The sequence below is a fragment of the Sceloporus undulatus genome, chromosome 1 (assembly GCF_019175285.1).
Source record: "Sceloporus undulatus isolate JIND9_A2432 ecotype Alabama chromosome 1, SceUnd_v1.1, whole genome shotgun sequence".
NCBI lineage: Eukaryota > Metazoa > Chordata > Lepidosauria > Squamata > Phrynosomatidae > Sceloporus > Sceloporus undulatus.
The window spans coordinates 107,286,991-107,313,935 of NC_056522.1; the positions used below are offsets into that span (position 1 = coordinate 107,286,991).

General features: G+C 40.5%; 1 protein-coding gene across 3 annotated transcripts in view; it reads left to right on the plus strand.

Annotated features, from left to right (window-relative positions):
• Positions 1-2,691: 2,691 nt before the first annotated feature.
• HS3ST5 (heparan sulfate-glucosamine 3-sulfotransferase 5) overlaps positions 2,692-26,945 on the plus strand; it is a 233,589-nt gene continuing 209,335 nt past the window's right edge. For all 3 annotated transcript variants that reach the window (XM_042446845.1, XM_042446846.1, XM_042446844.1), the window contains exon 1: positions 2,692-3,355. The gene's annotated coding sequence lies outside the window, so the exon portion shown is untranslated. The remainder of the gene's footprint in view (positions 3,356-26,945) is intronic.

Sequence of the window (26,945 nt, forward strand, 5' to 3'; positions counted from 1 at the left end):
TTTCTTGATTTCAGTAAGGCCTGTGCCAAGGTCCCCCATGGTATTATTGCAAACAAGCTAGTAAAATGTGGGCTAGAGAATGCAACTATTAGGTGGATTTATAATTGGTTGTCCGGCCGAACCCAAAGGGTGCTCAACAATGGCTCCTCTTCATCCTGGAGAGAAGTGACTGGTAGAGTGCTACAGGGATCTATCCTGGGCCCAGTGCTATTTAACGTCTTTATCAATGACTTGGATGAAGGAATAAAGGGGCATACTTATCAAATTTGCAGATGACACCAAATTAGGAGAAGTAGCTAATACCCCAGAGGAGAGGATCAAAATTCAAAATGACCTAAATAGACTTGAAAGCTGGGCCAAAACTAACAAAATGGATTTCAACTGGAAGAAATGTAAGATACTGCACTTAGGGCAGAAAAATAAAATGCACAGATATAGGATGGGGGACACCTGGCTTAAAGAAACTACATGTGAAAGGGATCTAGGAGTCCTAGTAGACCACAAGTTGAACATGAGTCAACAGTGTGATGTGACAGCTAAAAAGGCCAATACAATTTTAGGCTGCATCAATAGAAGTATAATGCCCAGATCAAGGGAAGTAATAGTGCCACTCTATTCTGCTTTGGTCAGGAGCACCTGGAATACTGTGTCCAGTTCTGGGCACCACAATTCAAAAATGTTTACAAGCTGGAGTGTGTCCAGAGGGCCACCCAAATGGTGAAGGGCCTGGAAACCATGCCTTATGAGAAAGACTTGGGGAGCTGGGTATGTTTAGCCTGGAAGAGATGGTTAAGAGGTGATGTGATAGCCCTGTTTAACTATTTGGAGGGGGGTCACATTGAGGATGGAACAAGATTGTTTTCTGCTGCTCCAGAGACTAGAACACAGAAGAACGGAACTCACTGATTTTGCTGTATGTAAAAGAGTATGTCTTAAGAGAGAGAATAATGGAAAAGCAAGCTGGAAACTGTACTTTATAATTTTGAAAACTGGAGATTTCCATTGTCTCAACTGAAGACCTTGATGCTGAAAAGGCTGTGCAACTCTGGAGGTAGCCATCCTGCGACCTGTACTACCCTGCTTCCTTCCTGATCTGAATTATTGCCATTTATTTGAATTGTTGCCTCTTATTGACTGCCATTGATTAGTAATTTGTCTTATAATCATGATTTGATGACAAAGATTCCACAAAATTGTATGCGCTCATTGAGAAGAGGATTTTTTCTACATTTAATTGCTGCCATATTTAGTTTACAGCAGAACTTTGGTAGATTTGGACTATATTGGACTTTTCATTAGCAATTTCATTGGTAGCTATATGTATGGTGATTAAATATTTCACTGTCTATCATTGGATGTTGGTGTTAACACATATTAATATATTTTGATACATAAAGGTTTTTTTCTAGTATCTTCATTAGTTTTTAGTATATGTCCTTTGGTATACATAGTGCTGGGACACTTTGCTATTCTCTCCCTATTGTTCTGGACTAGTGTTAGTGGGGGGAAAACCCCTGTTGTGTTTGTTTCTACAGTAAGAGCTGTTTGACAGTGGAAGACACTCCCTCGGAGTGTAGTAGAGTCTCCTTCCTTAGAGGTCTTTAAACAGAGGCTAGATGGCCATCTGTCAGGGATGCTGTGATTTAAATTTCCTGCATGGCAGGGGGTTGGACTGGATGGCCCTTGAGGTCTCTTCCAACTCGACCATTCTATGATTTTACACTTGACTGTGTCAAACATGAATTCACCACCTATAGTGGATCTCTATACTAGATATATATCTCTATACTAGAGAGTGCTGCATCCACACTGGAGAAACTGGGTCCACGACACACTCCAACTCCCAGAATTCCATAACCTTGAGCCAGAAAAGAGTTAAAGTGGTACCAAACCGGGTTATTGCTCCAGTGTGAATGCCCAGTGAGTCTTAAAATGTTGCGCCAGACTCCTCTGCCAAGGGTTGTTGGGTTTGCTGCAGCAACTCTACCCGCTGAGTCAGGCCATCCCCAGCCTGGCCAAGCTCCTCAGGAGGGCAAACGTCTGTCCCTTCCCTTCCCTGCCCACTACCCCTGAGCCTGGCATCCAGTTGGTAAAAAAAGGCTTGGCATCTCCTGAAACAAACAGCCTGGGGTCATAAAACACAGAGAGAAAGCAGAGGCGCCAGCAGCTGCAGCACCAGCGAGGAAGAGGAGGAGAGCCAGGCGAAAGAAAGAAAGAAAGAAAGAAAGAGGGAAAATTGGGCGCCTCAAGGGAAGCAGCTCCATCATCCCTCTCAGGCTGGGAAGAGGTAGCCCAACGGACGGAGAGCAACCCCGAGGGAGCAGGGGGCAGCCAGCCTCAGGGGGACGGGAGGAAGGAAGGGCCAGAAAGGCGGGAAAGAGACTGCTGGATTTGGGGAAGACCTGAGGAAGAGGAGGAAAGAGGGTGTCTGTGGGGAAGAGAGTCTGGAGGAAAGGGCGCCAAGGAGAGGAAGGAGGCGGCTGCTGTCTGTGGAGAAGGAGAGGGTTAGGGGAAAGGGGAAGGAGGGGCTGCCTGTGGGGGCCAGTGTTCGGGAGGGGAGGAGAAGCAAGGTCTGAAGGGGTTTGGGAGGAAAGGAGGAGGAGGAGGAGGGAGGCGGGCGGGCGCCTGTGCGCAGCTGATGCCCTGCTGCCTCCCCCTTGGCAGCCCCAGGGAGCACAAGGCGGGCTCCTGCGTGCCACCAGCTCTGCTGCAGCAGAGAGAAGGGGGCGAGGGGGCCCAGCCAGGAGTGTGGGGGGGTGCCTCTGGGGTCTCGCTGCCTGGGCAGCCACCAGCCCCACAACATGCGGGCTCCTGCTGCCTCAGGAAAGCGGGAGGCGTGCCCCTCGCCCTCCTCCTGCTGGACCTCGGGAGAGTTCGGGGGCTGTGGCTGGGAGTGAGCAGGGCAAGGCAGGCGCCTGGGCTGCTGCTCCAGCTCCCGGACTGGAAAGGAGGGAAGGCAGGCGGCGAAGGGTGGCACTGCTTCGGCGGCTGCTTCGGCTGGGCTTGCGCGGCGGGGGCGAGCCTGGCTCTGCGGGGATGCGGCGCCCGTGCCTGGCTTCAGGACTGCCTTTGGCTCTCCCTCTCTGAGGGGCTGGCTCTCCCTTGCTCCCCTTTTCCTCTCCTTCCTTCGGAGCCCTCTTCCTGGACAAGGATGCCGTCCTCCTCCCAGCGATAAAAGAGCAGCAGCACCTCAAGAAAGGAAGCAGCAAAGGCAGCCTTGGTCCCCGTCTCTCTCTCTCTCTCTGACCGACTGCTTCCCCACCAGCCGCCTTTCCTCCCTCAGCAGGACTTTCTTTCTTTTTGGGGGGTCCCCTTCCTCCTCCCAGCTGCTGGAACTGCACCACAAAACGGCAACGTGAGTGTCCAGTCCCCGTGGGGAAGGGTTTTTTTTGGCTATATTGGCCCAATATAGTTTGGGGTTGTGTGTGTGTGTGTGTTGTGTGTGTGTTTTGACGGTGAAAGTGTGCTTGGCTTGGCAGCCCTTTCTCTGCTTTCCCTCCTCAGCAAGCTCTGGAACAATGCAGCGCAGAAGAAGAAGAGCCCCTTCGCCTTCTCTCCTCGGGTGCAGTTTGGGGAAGGTGCTCTTCTTCTGCTGCTCTGCATTGTTCCAGAGCTTGCTGAGGAGGGGGGAGCCCAAGGACCTTTCCACCTAGAGCCCCCCATGGCAGGCAAGGTCTCTCAGGTTTGCATCCACCTCCCCTTCCACTGGCAGAGCTGTGCCCCTTTTCAGTGGGCTTTTGCAAGTGGCTTGGGTTTGACAGCTTGGAATGTCGACTATGTGCCCCGCCTGGCCCTGGCAACTTGGACACAATGGAAAGAAAGCTATAGAGGTGCTGCAGAGAAGGGGCAGCTTTTGGGACCCGGGTTGGGCGAGGTTTGCCCCTCAACTCCCCCCTTAGAATCATAGAATCGTAGAGCTGGAAGAGACCGCAAGGGCCATCCAGTCCAACCCCATTCTGCCATGCAGGAACTCTCAATCGAAACGCCTCCGACAGATGGCCATCCAGCCTCTGTTTTAAGACCTCCAAGGAGGGAGACTCCACCACTCTCCAAGGGAGTTTGTTCCACTGGAAGTTCCTCCTAATGTTGAGGTGGAATCTCTTTTCCCGCTCTGGGTCCTGTTCTCTGGAGCAGCAGAAAACAAGCTCAGTATGACATCCCTTCAAATATTTAAACAGGGATGATGCAGTGCCACCTCCTGCCATCGGAGCATCCCTTCTCAGAGCACCTTCTGTGTTGGGCATTTCTTCTACACTTTTGGACCAAAGAGTTACTCCTGCGGATGAAAACTCATCAGTTCTTTCTCTCCCCTCCCCAACCCCCCTGTTTCTCATCTGTTTCACAGCAGGCTGTAAATGTGAAATATGGTTCCCTTTAGGGAAGGCTTAATATTTGCAAAATGTTTTATATCAAATTAGTGCCTGGCTTCATTTCACCAAGGATCTTATATATATATTTATATATATATAATTCTTCGTGTTGGAACGTCTTTCAGATTCATTATATAGCTCTGGTTGACAAATGTGAGAGGCATTTGGCTGAGTTGGGGGGGGGGACATTCTGAGGAGCCCCCCTTTTTAATTTTATTTTACACCGCTCGGCATGATTTGTGTGAAACATATAAAGCCGGTAATTGCCAGAGACTTTTTAATGGATTTTTGCTAAACGGTTTCAATATTTCTTCCTCGTTTTATAGGCAAGCGCTTTGACAATAATGTCCTTTGGAGTTTCACTCCAGAAGCCTAGACTTTCTGAGCTTAGGGAACCGAGCACTATAAAGGTATTTCAGGGGGTAAAAGCATGAGATCCATGTGGAAATACTTTCCTAGGAGAAAGGGATAGGGCAAACTGGGCATTAGTGCCAAGTCTCAGATTTAAGGGTGGTTCTTAGAAGAAAGAGAGAGGTGGCAGTAGTCACAATATAGAAACCACACTCTGACTTCAGTGAGATCACGCAGAACAAGTCAGTCAGTGGATGGGAGACACTGTGTCTAGTATTTGCCCTGCAGATTTCTTTTCTTATTTATGAAAGGAGGAGAAACTGCTGTGACTTATAGTTAGGGTCCCCTCCATTCCACAGGCAAAGCTCCAGTAGCACTTTGAGTAGCTTAAAGTATTCATAACTGGGGGCTTGAACCAAGAATGAGGGGGACTTTATGAGGGTTGGAGAGTGAAGCAGTGCTGTTGATGACTTCAGTCAGAAAGTCAGCAGTAAATATTCATTTAGAAAGAAACAGGTAGCATCGCATGATGACATATATTTCTCCATCTTAACATTATTAAGCGTTAATGCCCAAAGCTTGTAGAGAACTATGAGGATATTTTAGTGATAGTCATCTATGTGAAACTATTACAAAAGTTGTCATTCTGTTTTGAATAAGCATGCTGTGTTCTCTCTGTGTGTGTTTCAAAGTATGCAATTCAGTATCAATTTTGTGTTTGCTTTTTGAAAGTCGACATTTACGTCTTTAGAACAATAATATCTGATGACTCTACGCTCAGTGCATGACTAAGAAGAAATCCAATGCAATCAGAAGGTGAATGTTAATAAAGAGGGATAAGAGATTGTGTATGGAGGAAACGTTTTCCAAATTTCATGCTGAAATATCTATGTCTGATCTTATGGCTCTATATTTTTCTTCAGAATATTAGTTTAGAGTCAATTCTCTGAATGTATTCCCACTCTCCATGAGATGAGTCTAGTAGCATTTTATAAATACAATAATTAAACTGAAATGTTTTAAATAAAACTTGCAAAGTAAAATTCATAGATTGCTCAGTGATGCAAGGTGTACCTTTCTTGAATGCATGCTTGCAAAAGAATTAATATATTGTGTTGGAAGTATTTGGATGTTCTTATGCTGTCTTTCTAACCACATGTTCCTGAATCTAACATCTGTGGATTTTAAGCAAGGACACCTTACAGTCTTTTAAGAAAGGATACCGTCTATTAAAATAAATGGAATATGAATTACAGGATAATGTAATTATTCATTGGATCTTTAAGAGAACTTGTTGCACTTTGTTATCTATTAGGCTAATGTTTTAAAATGCAGTCATTGTGTGGACATACCAGAGCGTTATGAGTTAAACACCTTGTCTTGGTTCCATAGGGCTGTGGGTCTTCCAATAAATCCACTCTTGACCCAGCAATATCACAAGTGTACAGCTGGAAGAGCATGATTGTTCTCTTAGGAGACCTTGGATCTTGAAATCATTGTAAGCAGTGATGTCAGGGCAGAAGCACTGTATAGCACTGAAGCAGAACATCATACTGTTCACATCTTACATTTTTATGTAAAGCATATGACATTTAAAGAAGTCATAAAATTATGTGCACTCTGTTTGAAGGGCCATACAAACACACATGGGGAATGGAAAATGGAATATTACTGAGAGCATGTGCTTTCAGACCTTTCTTCTACAGATTATTGCTGGGAGTTCGAGGGTGTTATGCATGTCTCTCCATGCACATGTATAGAATACTATCTGAGATAGCTTAGCCTACATCACTTCCTAATTTGCATATTAAATCTGTCATTGGCACACTTTTATATTTTGCCAATTTGTTGCCTTTTGTGTCTGCTTTTTTCATTTGACAGCCAAACACTGTTGTTGTGGTACTGATAATTGGCTATAAGCTGCCTTGGGTCCTGTGCAAACAGAAAAAAAGGCATTAAATAAATAAATAAATAAATAAAGCATGTTATCCTGCTCTCTCTTTGAGATAAATTTCAAATAAGAATTTTTGATTATCCTTGTGGGTAGAAGAAAGCTCAAAACTTGAAATATCAATAGGCAAGAACCAAAACTGGATACACACATAGAGCCCAGGAAGCTGGACTATTGAGGATCAGGGGCTACTATTCCAAGTTGTTTATTTTGCTACTTTGCTGTGTTTTACTTTCAGCCAATTACTTGGAGGATAAAATGTGTCAGAACACAAAACTCACATGAGTAATAATCTAATTTCCAAGGACTTTTCAAACACATCAACATGGAACTTCTGTTCTGATGCAACACTTGCCATACATGTTCTTCTTGAGATGACAGTCATCTCAAAGGAGGGAAAGATAGAGTATTATAGGAAAGGCCTCCTAGCCGCAGAATTGTTTATGCAGCTCACTCAGAAACCTTGGGTCCCCATGGAAATTCTCCAGAATAAACACGCACCAATATAATGGTCTGTAGATTGTCATGGGCCTGATGATTTTAGGATGTATTTTTTAAAATTATGTTGGTTGAAGGAAAGTAGACTCAAGCTGTTTAACAGTCATGGGGGCTTCTCAAATGTATGAACTAAGAGCACATGCCCCAAATTGTTGGGGCATTTTTCTTGTGGACTGTATGTGCAGTTAAATGCATCTTGGGGGTTATTTCAAGGAAGTTAGATAAGCAGTTCTTCTGTTATTGTGTAAAGAAAACACACAGGGTTCATTTTTCCCTGTAGAGAAAAACACTATCTATTCAAATTGTAGCAATAAACTCTTGTAACTTAATGGCTTGGCTAGTTTTGAATAATCATTTGTATTAGTTGTAGTATCAAATGACAATCATATATACAGTGGTTCTACTGCATTGTACTAGAGACTTAAGAAAGATAGATAACTGGACATTATTTCAGTGGCACTGACAAATCTGTGAAAGATCTTTAAATGGAATAAAGGGTTTTGTCCAAATCAATGTCTTTAAGCATTAATTTCTGTATAACACAAATCTTTGATTTGTGTTTTGCTTTTGAAAGAAATGCACACAGAAGTGTGACGAAGAGAAATAGCTTGAATGTGCATAGATATGAACAAAGGCAGCCCAGAGTAGGTTTTGCTGTGTATTTTCAGTGTTAGCCAGTGAATTTATGATTCTGTAGGGGACTTTGTACTCTTTACCTTCCCACAGTTTATTTATTTAGAGTATTTACCAGTAGTTTATCTCCTACCTGTTATTTCAAAACAGCATTTATTGGGAAGCATTATGAATATAGCAGATATTGTGAATTGGTAGTATATCAGTAATTACTGCTTATGCATGTTCAGATACTGTAGTGACCTCCAGCGCTTGTGAGTGTAACACTTGTTGTCCTAAACTAGAAACACCATAGTTGAATGAAGACGGTAACTCTATTGTAACTCTGTGGGGCCCTTCAGTTCAGAATACTTTGTCTATTGTTATCACACTGTTTCTATGTTATCTGCAATAAGGGCTGGTTCTGAACTTGCATGGAATGAACCTGCAAAGTTAGATCATTCAGCCATGGTTAGCTATTTCATGAGTACCTCTCTTTTCAAAATTTATAAATAGATGCACTCCTTGGTGGTTGGATTGCTTTTCTTTTACTTTCCATTTCATTTGTTGTTGCTGTTCTTTGCCATCAAGTCAACGTCATCTTTTGGTAATCCCATGAAGGAGAAACTTTCAGGATCCTCAGTCAACTCCCCTGTAAACACAGGGCCCTTGATTGAACCATTCCATCTATACAGTGGTCTTATTTTTTTTCTTACTGCTTGCAGGTTTATTATCATTACCTTTTCCCCAATGAAGCACATTATTTCCTGGCACAGGTTGAGTCTCTCTTATCTAAAATGTTTGGGACCAAAAGTGTTTTGGATTTTGGACTTTTTTAATTTCAGAATTCAGTTGTCCCTCCACATTTGTGGGTTTGACATTCGTGGCTTGGTTGTTCGTGAATGTTAAACCCGAAGTCCCTCCCACCCGGGGAAGGCTTGGGAGATGCTTCTCCAAAGCCTTTCCAGGGCAGCAGGGGCCAGAGGAAGGGAGCACTCTGTTCTCCAAGCCCCTGCCACCCTGGCAATGGCTTGAGAGATGTTTCTCACAAGGCTTTCCAGGGCGGCATAGGCCAGAAGAAGGGAGCACTCTGTTCCCCAAACTCCCGCCTCCCTGAAATAGCTGCTGCAGGGGGTGGGTGGGTCATCCATGGTTTTTACATATTCACGGGGGTCTTGCTCCCTTAACCCACATGAACGTTGAGAGCCGACTGTACCTGTATTTGCATATACACACATAATGAGATATCTTGGAGACAAGATCCAAGTCTAAACACAAAATCCATTTCTGTTTCATATGCACCTTATACACATATTCTGAATATCTTACTATACAAAAAGTTTAATAATTTAGAGTGTGAAACAAATTTGTGTACATTGATCCATTAGAAAGCAAATGTCTCACTCTCAGCCACCCATGAAAAAAGTTTTGTTTTTTGGAATACATTGGCATTCCAAATTCTGGATTAGGGAGTCTCAACCTGTATGTCCAAAGTATGACAGCCTCACTTTAGTTATATTGGCCTGATTTGCACTAGGGTCCGTTAGTCTTTTTAGCAATCCACAGGATGTGTAGAATTCTTATGCCGGTAGGATTCCATTTCAAATGAGTTAATGCCCCCCATCTGCTTTCTTCACTGTCCAACTTTCACAGTTATACAGAGAAATCAGAAATACTATAGTGTGGATTATTCTGACTTTGGTGTTTAATTATCTTAAATAGATGGATGTTTATTTCAATTTCATATTTATCATTACATTAGATTTGTTATGAACATGTACTGGAAAAATACTTGGAGATCTGGAAGTTGACAGCAAAATTGATGTGTGCATTACATTTGAGAAATACAGAATTAGTTAAAATAAAAACAACAAACTGAAATTCTTATCCACTGAAAGTACCTTTCTGTTTGAGATAAACTTCATTAGAATTTGTTTATCAGTATAATTAAAACAAAAAGAATTAGCTATTGAAGTCTGCTTTCTAATTACAACTTTTACCTAAATTTTAAATAGATTCAGAATGGACTGAAATGTGGAAAACTCAAATCAAGCAGCTGTTAGGCAATACTTCATTTTCATAGAGAGATAAATTGCATTGTCATGCAGATATATCCCAAGACCTCAGCAGACCTAATTCTATGCAGAAATGTAACACATATAATTACATTTTTTTATGGAGCTAAGTTCCCATTGTAAAGAAACTTAACTCTACAAGAAGGTTCCTATTGTTAAGTGCATAATTTGCATTGAAATGTTAACTTTAAAAAAAAGTGATAGAGACAGGCAGATATAAGAAAGGCAATTGGTTTTCCTACTGATCACACAAAGTAATGCAACAACACTATGTTGAACAGTTTCCCCACTCCCTCAGGTCTTACAGAAAAGTGATTGTCACTGTTACTCTCTCCCCATGCTCTTGGACTTGAGTTTTCATACTCTCTAGCCTAAATAGCCAATGGTTAGATGAAAGGAAATGCAGTACATAGACACTCATTTGCAGCCCCTGCTGTAGAACAGACACAGTATAGAGCTGATACCTGTTTTCATTTGTATTGGTTGGATGAAACTACCAACTGTGAGCAATATTCTGACCCCACAGCCTTTTGGAACATAGCCAGATAAGGTAGCTGTTAGGTCATTCTTCCTCATAATTCAATTTGCATTAATTAGCAGAGAAGAAATCATGTACCAGTTGATCATAATCTTAATCTTATCTCTTGATAGCCTCAAACTGAAAAAAGGACAGAGGAAGCTAAAATTATTCACTTAATCCAGTTGCGTTGTTTTTATGTGAGAGATATGATGCAGCGTAATTTTTGGGTTTATCTAAGAGAAGGCTGAGTAGTGACTTACTTGTGAAGATAGTTAAATACTCAAGTAACATCTTGATTAATGCAGCTGTCTTGTCAAGAGCACAACATTGCCCAATGCAGTTGTTTTCATATACTGAAGGGGCAATTGTATGCTAGACCTGAAAGTACTGAAGAGGAGCCCTCAGAAACTTGTTGTAAGTTATTTGCAAAACCTTTTGCAGAGAAAATTGCTCAGATATCTTCAGACCTGTATTGCATACACTTTAGGGAGTTAAATGTGGACAGTTTGGTAGATGAGTTTCAGTTTATTCAACCTCAGGATGTGAAAGTTGCTTGGAAATATGAGGGCAACCATTTGTTGGATATGGATAAAATGAATTGCAGCTCAGTCTGTACAAGAAAGGAAGTTCTATTGGCCAACAGGAAACCAAATCAGAAACTGGGATTACAGCGTGTTCTGGATGGGGTCGCACTCCCTTTAAAGACCAAGTTTGCAGGTTGAGTGTGCTGTTTGGGTCAGCAATGTTTATAGAAGGCTAGTTGGGTGCTTTTCTAATCTCTGGCTGGTATTCTAGATGTGCCACTTCCTGTGGAAGGCAGATTTAGTTACAGTGGTTCCTGCTTCCATCCCTTCCCAATTAGACTACTGTAACTCACTCTTTGTGGAGCTGTTTTTACAAAGTATTTGGAATCTACAGCTAGTGTAAAAATGTGGCAGCGAAACACTTGTCTGATGTGCACTGTAGAGACTACATCTCACCACTCATGTGAATTGCATTGCCTTCCAATTTGTTTCAGGACTTAGTTCAAGGTGATATGGGTGTATGTATGTGCCTTCAAATTGCCTCTTGATTTATGGTGTCCCCATGAATTTTATAGGGGTTTCTTAGGCAAGGAATACTTGGAGGTGGCTTTTTCAGTTCCTTTCTCTGAAATGCAGCCTATAGCACATAGTATGCCTTGGTGATATCCCACCCAAATACCAATCAGAGCTGACCCTGCTTAGCTTCCAAGATCAGACAGGATCTACTGCCTTTAGGGTATTTTGATCTTCTACAAAGGCTCAGTGGTTTGGGGCCAGGGTATCTCCAAAACTTATCTCTTCTTGTGTCAACAGAAACCCTATTGCATGTCCCACCACCACAGGAAATTAATAGCAGGACTTTGACTGTAAAACTCAAGTTGGGCTGATTTCATCCTTTTTTGAACTTCTGGAAGGCAACCATGTCCACAGTGTTTTTGTGGACTTTGATCCATAAAAAACATATCTGGCTTTTGGAACTGTGTTAATTCTGTGTTTAAAAATGCTTTAAAAACAGTTTGATTTGTTTTGAGGAACATTTTTATATTGGCTTGGAGGCCTTTGCAGGGGGAGAAATGATGAATAAAAATTTGAAATAAATAAAGTGTCTAGGAAGGCACACATTGCCTGCTCCTGGTGGACCTTGTCAAGCATTAATTTTCTTTGTGCCTTATTTTAGACTTTAAAAAAATTAAATTTAGATTCAGTGAATTTTGATGATTATTAGTGAAGGTACTGACACCTAAAATTTGTTGGTGGGGTTTGTGAATAGGCAAAAGAAAGGACAAGGAAGCAGTTAACTGCTGGAAGGGGGAGACATTATCTGAAATGTCTCACTTTTGAATAGTCCACATATAACTATCCTTTCATTTTTCTTTTATTGTTACTGATGGAACCAGTAGAAACTTCTGTCAGCATAATGAGTAGGGACATATTTTAGCAATTCGCCATCTCCTCGAACTCCCACATCCTCTAAGATTCACTGTAGATGGATGGTTGGGTGGGTGGTAATCCTTCATAATAGTCTGGTTTAGGAGGCTACTGAGGCAAAGGAGGATGTGTGTGCTGAAAATAATTTTCCATTCCACAAATGGAAACCTCCACTGGGTTACTGAGCACTCCAATCAGTGGAGTGGCATCATTGAAGTGGCATCAGTGACATAAAGCCCTGCACTTTCAGTATTTCTTTGGAGATTTGTAAGCCACTTTTTGATTCACAAATATTCTCAAAGTAGAGAGCAGCTATTTTAATAAACATTTAATTTTAGGTATCAACAGAAATAAAAAATATAGTGGTTTTCAAAGAAGTAGCTGTGTTAGACTCTTGCAGCATAAAAAGGAAGAAGGAAGGGGTGAAAAAATGTTGCAGCACCATTAAGACTAATTAATTTTTATTTTCACATTCACTTTTCTGGATATAAATCCACTTTTTTGAATGCAGTACAGTGAGAAATTAAGGCCTTGGGCACAAAACATATTTATACAGTTATGGGAGTGGGACAGAGACCCTGTTCAGATGGTGAAAATAATCCAGGATTTATCCGAATTGAATCTCTGTTGTTCACATGCATCCCGAATGCACCTAATTAAGGTTGTTGTTGTTTTGCAATGGTGGGGTGTGTGTGTGTGTGCCAATAAAACCACTTAACCCAAAATAACTGATAACAGTCCCCCCCCCCCCCCCCGAGTTGGTTTTTTTTTAAAAGATTCACATTGTCAGCAGTGTGAATAAGGGATGCAAATAGATCCAGGATAATTTGGGATTAACCTCTGCAAGCTTTGAATGTGTTTCAAATGCATTCTCTTGGGCGCCTTACAGACCACCCGTTTGGGGCAGCCTGTAACCGGTCCTTTCCCCGCTGGATCAGGGCCTCAGCTGCCACAACGGCAGCCTCTGAGGCCCCGATCCGCTGCTTTCTAGGCCATGGGGAAGCGGCAAAAGGCCGCTTCCCTGCGGCCTGGAAACGGGTTTCCTTGGGGCTTCAAGCTCCAAGGACACCCGATGACGGCGGGGAGGAGGAGAAAGGGGCCACTCGGCCCCTTTCTCCCTTGCGTCCCTGGCGCAGCCGTCTAAAGGCTGCGCCAGTGACACAAACCACAGAAGGAGCTCTGTTTCAGAGTTCCTTCTCGCGCCACAGAAAGGGTGCTCTATGCGCCCTTGCGCAGCACGACGACATCACGTCTGCGCCACCCTGTTTAGAGGCAGCGCGTTCGTGACATAATGTCGGCCCCCGTGTGGAACGGGTGCCGCCATTTTGTACGTCCTGGGGACGTAGGGTTAGGTACATGCGTAAGGCATGCATTTTGCCTAACCCTAGTACGTCCCCAGGACGTACTTTATGCCCATGTGGAACGGGCCTTAGTCACCCCCTTGTTTATTTGAGTGCTTGAACATGTCAGCAACAAAATTCCCAGAGATGTGCATAGATGCGGTTTCATAGTGTGAATAACCTGGAATGCTTGAATGAGGTACTTTGCATAGTTCCGCTAAAGGAAAGATGTCTGAATGACCCCGAATGTACAGTAATAGGATGCAGAAAGATGTGAATCATGTTACTTGCCCTAAATTTTAAAAGGGCTGGATGACGTGATACGGATCTTTCAGATTTTTATAGTGGACACTTACTATTGGTGAGTGAAAACGCTAAATCCACTTACCAAAAATCAGTTCCCGAGGTTCAAAACTCTGAGAAGATTCCTTTTGTTGTATGTGCAGTAATGAAGATTCTTGTATTAATATATGTAATGTGCCATGAAGCCATTGTTTATACCTGTCTTCAGGGATTGGAATTTATGAATATAATTCAGTTCAGAGGTTTCTTTTCCTAGTCTTCCTCTATAATTGCCTTGATCAAGGCCTGAAACCTGTATATCCCTTACTGTGTGTCCAGGAAGCTTGAAATGTTCTTCAACTGGTTTTTGAGTATTGCCATTTCTAATGTCAGATTTGTGTCCATTAAACCTCTTGCATAAAAACTATACTATTTGTCTAATGTAGAGCATAGAGGGGTATTGCTGGCAATGGATATCATATATAACATAGGAGGAAGAGCGAGTGAAAGTACCTTTAAGGTTTTAGTGACATTATTGGCCCCTGTGTTAATGCTCCCAGAGTAGATGTGGGGACAAAGTCTTGTCTCTGTATGACCATCCATGTTATGTATCCTGTTGTGAGTAATTGTTTAAGATTTGAAGGCTGTTTGTGGGACAATAAAGTCTCTTTCCCTGAGCATGTGAATGGGTCAGTAGTAACTGAATCAGCTGGATGTAGTAATGGCATTAGGCATAGTTGATTTCTCCAACAGCCAATCGAGGCTTAGGCTGGCTGAGAAAGAGGGGCTGCTGCGGGAGGAGTGGCTATAAAAAGGGAGGAGTGAGTTAGAGAAAAGGGGTAGTATATCAGTTTAAGAATCCGTTCACAGTAGTTCAGATGTATTCTGAGAGTTGTCATTAGGATTCAAGACAGCATATCTTAGTGGAATTTGTAGTTCTGTTAAAGGAGAGGAAGATTAATAGTATAAGAGAAGAAGTTTAAAAGAAGCAAGAAACAGTTAAGGCTAGAAAGAGTTCAGTGAGGGAACTGAATAGCAAATAACTTGTAACTACAAGTACTGTAACTACTGTAACCATACGATCTGTGAAACAATCTTGAAGAAGATACAATCTTACCACATGATTGTAAATAAAGTTATTGTTTATTTATTATTGGAAGAGTATTGGCCTAGCTGAATTTATAACAATAACTTCCCAAACAATATGCTACCAAAGATAAAACACATATAAGAGAAGGACACTGGGGAACCCAACCCTAATTCATTTAAAGGAAAGTGTATTAAGGGAAGAAGTGGGGCAAGTGTCAAACACCAAGCGGTCTTCAGATGTTTATGAGATTAAAATAATAGCCTTGAAACATTGATGGGAGGACTGCCTTGGTCACAGTTGGCATCTGGGTTTATGACAGAGTCTTGTCCCAGTATGACCATCCATGCTATGTATCCTGTTCTAAGGGAATAATTGTTTAAGATTTGGAGGCTGATTGTAGAACTGAATCAGCAGTTTGCTCTATCAGCACAGAAGATAAAACATAACTCAAATAAACTTGCTTCATATTAAAGATGAAATGCTTGCCTAAACAAAAACTATTTAACACTATGCCTCAATAAGCTACACTTTCAGACCAGGCAAAATTCAGATGAAGTAGATTGCATAGACATAGGGTGACATGGAAATGCTGTGGTAGTCATATAAAAACTTTTGATTCTGATAGGGGTGGTACCTGCAGTAGAAGCTCACCAGAAATCATCATGAGGTGTATTAGGCTTGAAACAGATGGGCCAAATGATGTGTTTTCCTCCTGCTTTTAAGTATAGCATTTAGCTGATGCATGCCCTGAATGCAGTGGGAAACCATGCCGGACCAGCAACATCTGAAAAGAATTGGGGCAAAAAGGAGTGGTAAAATACTGCTCCTCTTTCCAGCCCAGTTCCAAACTCCAGTGGTGGCCCAGATCAGGGCCAGACATGTGCGGTCATTGTGGCCCCAGCTTGTATCATGCTAGGTCGGCCCTGCCACAGTTTTTTGGACAATTGTGTTGTTTTTTCCTAAAGCAAAAATGAGAATATGAAACTTTAGAGTCAACCTTTAACTGTTTAACCTCCCCTCCAGATGATATATGGTGAAATATTTTGAGCATGTACAATAAGTATGCATGCTTAGAACATTCCTCTATTCTGAAGTTAATTTGGAGGGACTAAGACAGAACAGAAAAGAGGACTACTTTGACTTGCTCTGCTTATTTGGTCCTGCTCTGGTCTGATGAAGCCAATTAGAATCAGAACATTAGCATCAACTAAAGTGATCTGGGGAATCTCTTAAACAATTGGAATTGCCACCAGTTGTGTATCAGAGGCTAAAAAGTAAGTCTTTTTCTGGTCAAGAAAATGAAATAGTAATGCAAGAGTCTGAAGCTTTTCCTCCAAACTGGGCCACCAAAAGAACATCACTGGCAAGTTATTAACCAAGGAGAAGGATTATAGTTGAGCCAACCAAAAGAACATCACTGACAAGTCACTAACCATTGCTGATTAACATCCTCCTCCTCTGTTTGGGACCTTCTTAAAATATATTTTGCCAATCCTATCCTGTCCTGCAAATGTGGGGAAGGCCTAGGCTACCATTTGCCAGATCCATTGAATATTGCTTCAGGGTGTCTGAATCATCTTGAAGTGGCAGTGTCTGAAAGGTACCTTGAGCATCTTCAAATGGCAGTATCTGAAAAATTTTGCTGCATTTAGTCATCCCAGTAGTGTGGACTTCCTGGAAGGATAGTTATCTCATTCACTTACTGTATTTTCCTGCGTATAAGACGACTGGGCGTATAAGACGACCCCCAACTTTTCCAGTTAAAATATAGAGTTTGGGATATACTCACCGTATAAGACTACTCCTCTTCCAATGCAAACCAAATAAAATTTTTAAAAAAACCATCAGATTCGATTTCAAAATGGTAATTTTAATTCAAATGCTTATGACATGCAGGTACTTAGCAGGAAAACTTGTTGTATACAAAACCTGCTTGGGCTGGTCAGCTCTCCCTGCCTGCCCAGCCCTCCCTGTCTCCAAGATTTTCTTCTACCGTACTTGTACAGCGCCGCCCTTGCTGCTTTCATACAGTTGTCATATATGGAGGGCATGCGGCTGCAGCCGTTTTTGAGCTCCCCCACCATATGCGGCGACCGCAGATTCTCCAGTCTGGCTCAGAAATTTCAGCACCCATCCTATATGATGACACCTGGCTTATAAGACGACCTCCGACTTTTGAGAAGATTTTCCTGGGTTAAAAAGTAGTCTTATATGCCAGAAAATACAGTACTTCTTTAGTAAAGGGGGAAAAAAATTATTAAGCAGTTTTCAAAAAAGATAAAGAGTAGAACTTTATCTTCACATTGAATTGGATCCAGATTTGCTCTTCTGTTTTTTCCATTCATGGACAGAAGGTTTATCTAGTGGAGATTGCCTGCTGGATATGACAAAGATGGTTATTTCCACTCCCCACACAGTTCATATGGATAGTGCAGTCCTCTAGAGCAATTTTCCAGTTATCTTGGGGAAGAGGGACTCCATTAGAAATGAAGAATAAGCAAAAAATGTTCTGACTCTTTCTTTAGTATCAGCAAAAGCCCAGTGAAAGTAGCATTGTATCCAACTCACCATCATATTGTAGGAATTGCAAGTTTGAATTACTTGTCACCATTTTACCTCGAAGAAATGTAAATGTATGACTTACCCAGTGAATTAACAATGAAAGTACTCTTGTGTTAGAAATACAGTCTTGAAACTACAGAAACTACTGTTTTGATGAAAACGCTTTTTGAGGCTTTTTTGGTTTTTCAGTTCCTAGCATATTCCCTTTGGACAATTTAAAGAAATACCTAGATTACAAGTCTGATATTTTAAAATATTTTTGTAATAGAAATGTCTGACATTTTTTATGAATGAAGTCATTCTTATAAAAGTAGCTAAGGTTCTGACAGATAACAGGCTGAGTAACACTAATGTACAATATAGCATTATTACTTTATTGTACATGTACATGTTTTATGAGATAACTGGGTTGTATCATAACTGGTACTAAGAGATTTTGGACACTTAGTGTTAACTATGGCAGTTAATTAAACATATGCAAAAATTTACATAATCAACATGACTGCTAATATTTATTAAATTTAACAATTGTATAATCCCATTAGTATTTGGATATTTTAGATTCAGTTGTACATCAAGCCAATTCATAACTTTGTTAAATGATCAGTATAACTATCCAGATAATCGAAGTTGTCATTAGGATAATTACTTAAGGGGAAAATTTCAGATAATTGGGATACAGTGTAGAATAATTATTTTGTAGGCAAAATAAGATGTCAAAGATCATCATTACAAAGAAACGATGATTTTGTGTAATTTATTAATCTAGGATAACAGTGTCTAGAGTATTTATCTTATATGCCTTTTTACATGTTGCTACACATGAGTATTATCTTTAATAATAATGCAGTGAGTTGATGTACTTTTAAAAAAGAAAAAAATTGTGTCAGTCAATCAATATAACTACAATTGATTTCCCTCTTTCCATTCACATCAGTGTTGGTTTTTCCCCCCTTTTAGATTGAAAGTAAAAGATAAACATAATGTTACTAATGTTATGTTTTCTTGTGGCATGATCTTAAGCACCTTACTTGGAAGCAAGTTTCATTGATGCTAGCAGAACATCCTTTTCTAGGAAATGTATTGACGATTAACGAGGAAGAGAGGAACGGAACAAAGAGTTGAATGAATACAGTCTTGAAGAGAGCTTCCTATTAACATTGATCTTAAATTTACTCAGCAATTACAGTTTAACAACACAAAGGGAATGCAGTTTGCTCAGCTCGGCAGGAAAGAAAGAGCTTCCATCCAAATGTCACTTTGATCCTCACTGAACCAAGGGTGCATCCCTGGTTGAATTGATGGTTAACTAATCAGCCAGTGTAGTTCTGACAGGAGGTTTCTGTTCTTTATTCGGAGACCTATTTGTGAAGTTGTGACAGGGAGAGAAGAGAACTTTCTGGTGCTGGTTCTCTGTCTTTTTTGTGCACAGTTTTAGATCATGGGAAGTGAATGGCTGGAGTAACTTACAACTAATAAAATCAGGCTACATGTGAACAGATATATCAATTTTATTAGTTGTGAGTAAAGAACAGATATATATCCATATATTTGTGTTCTGAGTGCATTTTCTATTTTCCTTGTATATCACTTTGGTAAGTTCAGGTGCCTCTAGGCAGAGGTCAGGTGATTACTTATTTTTTACTTCCTATATATTTTGTTTTTTCTCCAACAAGTTCAGAGAAGCATACATTGTTCCTTCTCATGAATCCACCTCCTTTTTATCTTCACAATAGGTCTGTGTAGCAGGGTGCGCTGAGAGGGAGTGACTGACTCAAGGTCAGCCAAGCAAGTGTTGTGGTTGAGTGAAAGTTTGACACTCTAACCACATGAAACAGTCTTGTTGAAAGTCTGCCTTGCATGAATAGAAATAATGATCTGTCTACAGGAGAGTCAGGCGTCACAAACAGTTTTCCAAAGTTGGCAGTATAAATGTGCAACTTTAATGAGACAGGATGGTTTACTATAGGCAGAAGACACTATTACTAGCGCATAATTCTGGCACTCTGTAAAGGAGGGGATTCACCTTGGCGCTTATTTGCTGCTCTCCCATTTCTATTAATTTGTTTCTGTGACTAACTCAAACAAGAGGTTTCTGAATGAATGACTTTTTAAATACATTTCTCTAGTGCTTCATAGAACTCTCAGAAGAAAATCTTTTTTCTGTATTTAAGCAATAGCAGGAAGAAGACACTTTTATTCCCAAATCTTTCTAAGTGATTGGGAGGCACTTATGTACTTCAGGTGGTGCTAAATGTGACAATTTTCTGCCATCCTTCAGTGAAGGTAGAGAAAAAGGCACCAGTGTCACTTTGCTCTGTGCACCTTCAATGAAAGGAGGCAGTTCTGTTCTACATGTATCTTTGGAAGATGTTTGCTTGTGTCATTAGGACCACCCCTTCATAATACCTGGAAGGAAAGCCTCTGGTTGACTTGATAACGGTGGGGTGGGGGTGAGGAGGAATGAATGCAGCCACTCTAAAAGAAAACATTGAGAAGGCAAAATGATATTTATCATTACTTTGCAGAATGATTTAGATTACACTAAAATTATCAAAGTGGCACTGCCCCTAAACAAAAAGCTACACAGAGTGGAGCTAGCAAAACAACAATTAGAAATGTTGAGTTCTTGTTGTAGACAAGCCCATAGTAGGGTTTATTTACAATGATCAGAAGGAACAGATGGCTAATGGGTTTCAGTCCATGCCCGAAAACAGTGGGATATTTTCTGTTCATAGTCCCAATGTCATGGCTGGATGCCCAACACAATGTGTGGTACAGAAAAAGAGATCTGCAGGTGAAGGCAAGGTCGAGCTACAGAATGACACAGAAGGCTGGAAAGAGAAGACTGACAAGTTGAAACAGTCAGCATCAGACTGAATGTGGGGGAACTGGAGTGTGGAAGTCACAAAAAAGGAGCAAATAGAGCATAAGGCTGTGGAAGCACAATGAAAGCTGCATCAGTTACAAGATAAAGCAGCAGGAGGAGGAGCAGCCATAACAACAAAATATGTAAGCAAATCAGCTGTGCCAGCAGGCATTATGCAAAAGGTGAATTGGGGATACACAAAGCTTAGGAATGTTGGCAGGTGCTAAAGTAAATTCTGCATAATTCTCCTGGTACTAAGAAAAAGGGTGCCTTTCTTGAAAGGAGTATGCAGATCCTTTCATTTGGTTCAGTAGACATGAACTTGTCTACTTTACTGATTCTTCAGAAGGACTTCAGGTGGTCATACTAAGGAAAAAAGTAGGCATAATGTTAGTGACATGACTTCAGTTAACATGCACATTTTCCTTATAGAAGTAACAGCCAAACCTGAGGTGCCTCGAGACTGTGTGCGGTGGTGAAGGGCAGTTTACCACTTTCTGTCTCTGACACTGCCTGGATCAATAAATCTCTTCTCTGAAGCTGCTACATATATTTCAGAGGAATCTCCCATTGGTGCTAGTTTGGGCTTAAGACAGCCTATTCATTTCTATTTGAATTCATAAATACAACATACAGCTCAGGACACAGCTAAATTCTCAGGGAGTTCAAAGAAGCAGCCCTGTAGAAATTTACAGCTCAGATGCTAAATCCTAGGTGAAATAATTCTGTATAAATTTACAGTTCTTGAAACTCTGCTCCAGTAAGGGAAGCCTCAAGCGGCTAAAGCAAACTTTAGAAATCTTGATTAATCCCTGTTTTGGTAGGAAGTGAAGACGAGCATATAGTTCTGCACAGACAAAGGCCATAGTGCAAATCTTGCTGGCGGAGGGGGAGGGGAGGAGGAAGTATGGCTTTTTAGTTCAAGCATGTAGTAGACTCAAGTTAGGTTTTAAATGCAACATATAAGCTAAACTTCATGTTTGGACCTTAGTTAAATTTTAAGATTTTAATTTGGTTTTTAAAAGCAGTGTGTACATTTAGAAAAGTGTATATTGAGGCAGTCTGTAGTAAGTCAGATCTTGGTATTTGAGCTGCCCACATTAAGGGGTTTGAATTGTCCATATCCTCCCTTTAGTACCTATTTATTGCTATTACAAACACCATCTTTCAACAGAAAGATAGCTTGAAGACAACCTGGATGCATCCCCGATCCAAACACTGGCACCTCATTGACTATATCCTAGTGTGCCAGAGAAATTCGCGATGTCCGTCATACCCGAGTGATGCCCAGTGCAAAATGTCAAACAGATCATCGCCTTGTAAAATGCAAACTAAATCTTCATTTGAAGTTTAAACCTAAGAGGGGTGGCATCCTAAAGAGGAGACTCCAGGTCAACAATCTTCAACAAGCTACCATGAGAGAAAACTTCCAGGCAAATCTGCAAACAAAACTTGAAGACCATCCTGTAGACTCTTCTCCTACAGCACTTTGGCAACATATCAAAAACAGCATCCTGCAATCTGCGGAAGAATCCTTAGGGTTCTCCCTCAAGAAAAACCAAGACTGGTTTGATGAAAACAACCAAGAGATCCAGGAGCTGTTGGCAAAGAAGAGAACTGCTCACTGGCACACCTCGCCCAGCCATCTTGCCATGTAAGAAAAGCAGCCTTTCGCCTTGTATGTAGTCAACTCCAACAAAAACTCCGAGACATTCAGAACAAGTGGTGGATCAACTTAGCAGAAAAGACACAACGTTGGGCAGATCTGGGTGATTCCAGAGGATTTTATGAAGCACTTAAAGCAGTGTTTGGACCTACATATCAGACCCAAAGCTCCCTATACAGTACAGATGGTCAAACACTAATCACAGATAAAGCTTCCATTCTGAACCGATGGGCAGAACATTTCCAAAGCCTCTTTAGTGCCAACCGAGTAGTCCAAGACTCAGCTATTCAACATATGACACAACAACCAATGAAGAAGGAATTGGACATAGCTCCACTTTGGAAGAAACCATTAAGGCCATACAGCAGGTGAAAAATGGCAAGGCTGCCGGGATTGATGGAATTCCACCTGAAGCTTGGAAACATGGAGGTCATGTACTCCATGCTAAACTCCACAAGCTCCTTGTGAATTGCTGGGAAAAGGCGAACTGCCATCAGATCTCCAAGATGCAATCATCATCACCCTGTACAAGAAAAAAGGCGCAAAATCGGATTGCTCAAACTATCGAGGTATAACACTGTTCTCCATCGCTGGAAAAATCCTTGCAAGGATACTGCTGAACAGATTAGTCCCTGCTATTGCAGAAGAGCTTCTCTCTGAAAGCCGATGTGGCTTTAGAGCTAATAGGAGCATTACAGACATGGTACTTGCCCTTAGACAACTGCAAGAGAAATGTAGAGAGCAGAACAAAGGACTCTATGTAACATTTGTCGACCTCACCAATGTATGATTACATTGAAATGTATGGCTGGCCACTGGTACTCTGTAAAATTCTAGAATTAGATAACTTAAGGGCTGCAATCCCATGGGCGGTTTACTTAGAAGTTCAGATGAACTCAGTGTCCTCCTGTAAAGGAGAAATGAGGTGCAAGTGTCCCTGTGTAGCCAGTGAGCAGTACAGATAGAATAATTGTGCTTTGCATGAAATACTCAAGAAACATTTTTCTTATGGTATACAAAATGCTATTCCCTTTGATGTTTTATGATTCTCATTTAGGTATGAACTTGCTATTGTCAGCTTACATGCTAGTGGTATTACTTAATTGTACACTCTTCAATTAATATGTTGTAAAATATACCTTTATTAACTTAAGATTTCTGTCATGCGCAGCTGTTCTATTTTCCCCCTATAGCATAGGTGAGAGGAAATAGTATTTCTTTAATAGGGTGTTGTGTTAATATCTCATACACTAACACCACGAGTGCCTGTAACCCATTTAGTTTCCTACCCAGAGTGTCAAGAGTCTTTAAAGAGCTTTTCAGATTTACATTACATTACATTTACATTATGAAACAGCACAATATAGCAGCCAGTGAGTTTTATGAGTTTCAGTAGTTTCTGTGCCACATCATGCATGCATACACTAACAAGGCTACATACCTCCCAAACATGTAGCTGCAAACCATTATGTGTCTCCACCTCTAGCTAATAAATTCCTCCCACCTGTGTTTATCTATCTATTCTCCCAAGAAGCATGGAGCAATGTTTCATCCAAAGCTCAAGACCACTTACTATATAAAAAGCATAGTTCTGCAGTTCCAGTGGCACAGAATATATCCTATCCCTCTGTGTTACATTATTTCATTCATCCATCTATTGCCATTTGGTTTTAATGCTTTTTCCTGATGCTCTTTTGGGAGGGCACTCTGGTACTCTTCTGCAGATCTTTCACTTTCACCAAGCGACTGAGAGGCAATACTTTGAGTTCATTCACTTTCCTTTCCCGGAAAGCTTCTAGCTTTAGACAAGACAAATATGTTTGTTACTATCCCAAGATGAATCTTCCTGGATATCTTCTCAACTTTAACCACTAAACCTGCATGCAAACCTCCCATATTTGGGGGGGGGGGTCTATCAAGTGGAGAGCCTTCTTAGAAAGCATACAGTATTTGCTGTAGCCCAATACAGCAATAATATTTGGCAATACTTTTATAGCAATAGTCAGGAGACATGATGGCCAACTGGCCCATATTCCACTCCAGTTTTTTTTTAAGCACTATTGGAAAATGGGGGGGGGAGGGCAGCTTAAAAAAACAAGAATTGCAAGATGAGTCAGATGACTGCAGTTTCAGCAAAGAGAGAGAAAACAATTCTCTGGAAACAGACAACTTCTTAACAGAGCATGGCTAGTGTGATTTTCAAATTTTCTTTCTATTTTTTTTTTTTTTGTAAATAATCTTTATTCAGTTTTCCATATAAAAACAAACACGATCAAATTGTAAGACAATTACAACTGTATGTCATCTACAAGTAAAATTAAAACATTCCATAATTAAATTTGCTGTTGCATCCAAGTCTTCTTATCTTCAAAACCCTTCTTCTGGATCCCTTCCTTCCTTCCCGGATTGGAGAGGAATACTGCTTAAACATAATCTAGGTCTACGTTGTTCTCACGTTCAATAGATAAATTAAATTCTAGTTTCATCTAACTTCCGTATGTGTATCCAGTAGTTATTATAACAACTTAAGCAGATAGTTACAAATTTTCCACACCATTTATGTAATACAATGCCTAGTTTCTGTCACATACGAGCCCCAAATTATATATCACTCTTAAAATTTTTGTGGTATTTTCCTTGGTTGCGTCTTTTAGTCTTCTCATAAACCCTTTTACATGTTCCTCTACTCCAGGTAGTCTCGGAGCCTGCTCTTGGCGTAGAAATATGACTAACAAAATCGGGGAAATATAAAAAAAAGGGGGGGCAGTTAAAGTCTTATTTCCCTCTCAAAGGCATCTCAAAATCATTTGTGATGAGGGAAAACCTTAAATTACCAATTAGTACACTCATCTACATTTCAATAAGTCCCCCCTTTATGTTCCATTCCTTTTCCCAAAAGCTTATCACTTTCTTCCAATCTTCCTTCACCCTTTTTTTACTAAAGTTCTTTACATTACAAGAGATTACATCAAGCACTCTATACTCATTGACTTTCATCATCCAATTATCCCAACTGGGGGCTTTACTAGATTTCCACAACTTAGCTATCTCTACTCTTGCTGCCGTTACCATATAGAGCACTATCCTCCAATATGTCTTCTCATCCTCAGTTTTTAATACAGTTGTCATATTTAGGAGGTAAAGTTTGGGATCTAATGGAAAGCTTATTTCTAATATATTTTATATCGATTTATGTATTACTTTCCAAAAGTCTTGAATCACCCTGCATTTCCACCAAATATGTATTAAATTGCCTTTATCACAATTGCACCGCCAACATTTTCCGTGATCTAATTTAAACATACTTTTAATCTTCCAAGGGGTATAGTACCATCTATTTATGATTTTAAGTGAATTCTCTTTAGGTTCTTGTGCAATAGTAAATTCCTGAGTCTTTTTCCAGGTGTTTTGCCATTCCCTCAAATCAATTGTTTTCCCCAAATCTTGAGCCCATTTCGGCATATATTCCTTAATCGTATCCTGCTCTAGTAAGCGACTACACAATAGTTTGTATATCTTCGATATTTTCTTTTTGTCTGGTTGCCAAAGTAACTCATCCAACTCATTCATTTTCTCTTCTACTCCTCCCTTTTTAGAGTCCTCTACAAATTTATTCTTGATTTGAAAGTAATTAAACCAATTTAGGTCAAACCCTTCTTTCTTTAACTCCTCCTGTGACTTAAATGCTAAATTTCCTTGTTGATCTTTCCTTAAACAATCGTTATATGATAACCAGATATTATTTTCATTTAATAGCCACCTTCCAAAAAAGGCCTCCTGGGTCGAGGTCCACCTTGGAATTTTAAAGTAAAACATATTTTTTTTAATTTTCCCCAAGACAATAATAAAGATTTTCTAATTGGGTGATTATTAAAGTCTCTGTTCTTTTCCACTTGGTCATAGCATAAATATGCATGCCAGCCAAATCTTAGTTGTGTGTTTTCCAAGTTTAACACTTCTTTATCATCTAGTTTCACCCAATTTTGTATCCACATCAAACTGCAGGCCCAATAATATGCTTGTAAGTCAGGAAGAGCATAACCCCCTCGTTCCTTAGAGTCTTTCAAAATAGCCATCTTAATCCTCGGTTTTATAGATTTGATGCATTGCTTTAATGAATTTAACTCCCATGTCTCTTTTTTCAAACACTTGGAACAAAAACTCCCATCTAAGGTTGTCAAAAGCCTTTTCCATATCTAATGCTATGAAGGCACATTGTTTCTGATTATTTACATGGTAGTATTCTAAACTATTAATTATCGTCCTAATATTATTTCTTAATTGTCTCCCGGGTAAAAACCCGTTCTGTTCCTTTCCAATAATTTCATTTAGTATTCCTTTTAGCCTCAAAGCCCAAATCATAGTGTAAATTTTATAGTCAACATTTAATAAGCTAATGGGTCTATAATTAGCCATAAAAGTAGTATCTTTATTTTCTTTGGGAATAAGTGTAATACACGCTTGTTCCCATGTCTGTGGAATGCCATCTCATTCAATTAGATTGAAAAGTTTAACCAAAGGATCTACTAATTCTGATTTGAATACTTTGTAGTAGATTGCAGAAAATCCATCACTACCTGGGATTTTGCCTTCCTTTAATAAAGAGATAGCTTTTAAAGCCTCTTGCTTAGTAATCTCAACCTCCAGGATTTCTTTATGCTCTTGGGTGATCTTTTTAAGCGATTTAAAATCCAGGTAGCTATTAATCTTATCTTTCAAGTTTCCTGTTACCTCGCTTTGATTATATAAAGCTTCATAATAATTACGGAAACTTTTCAAAATTTCCACCTGTTTGGTAACCATTCTC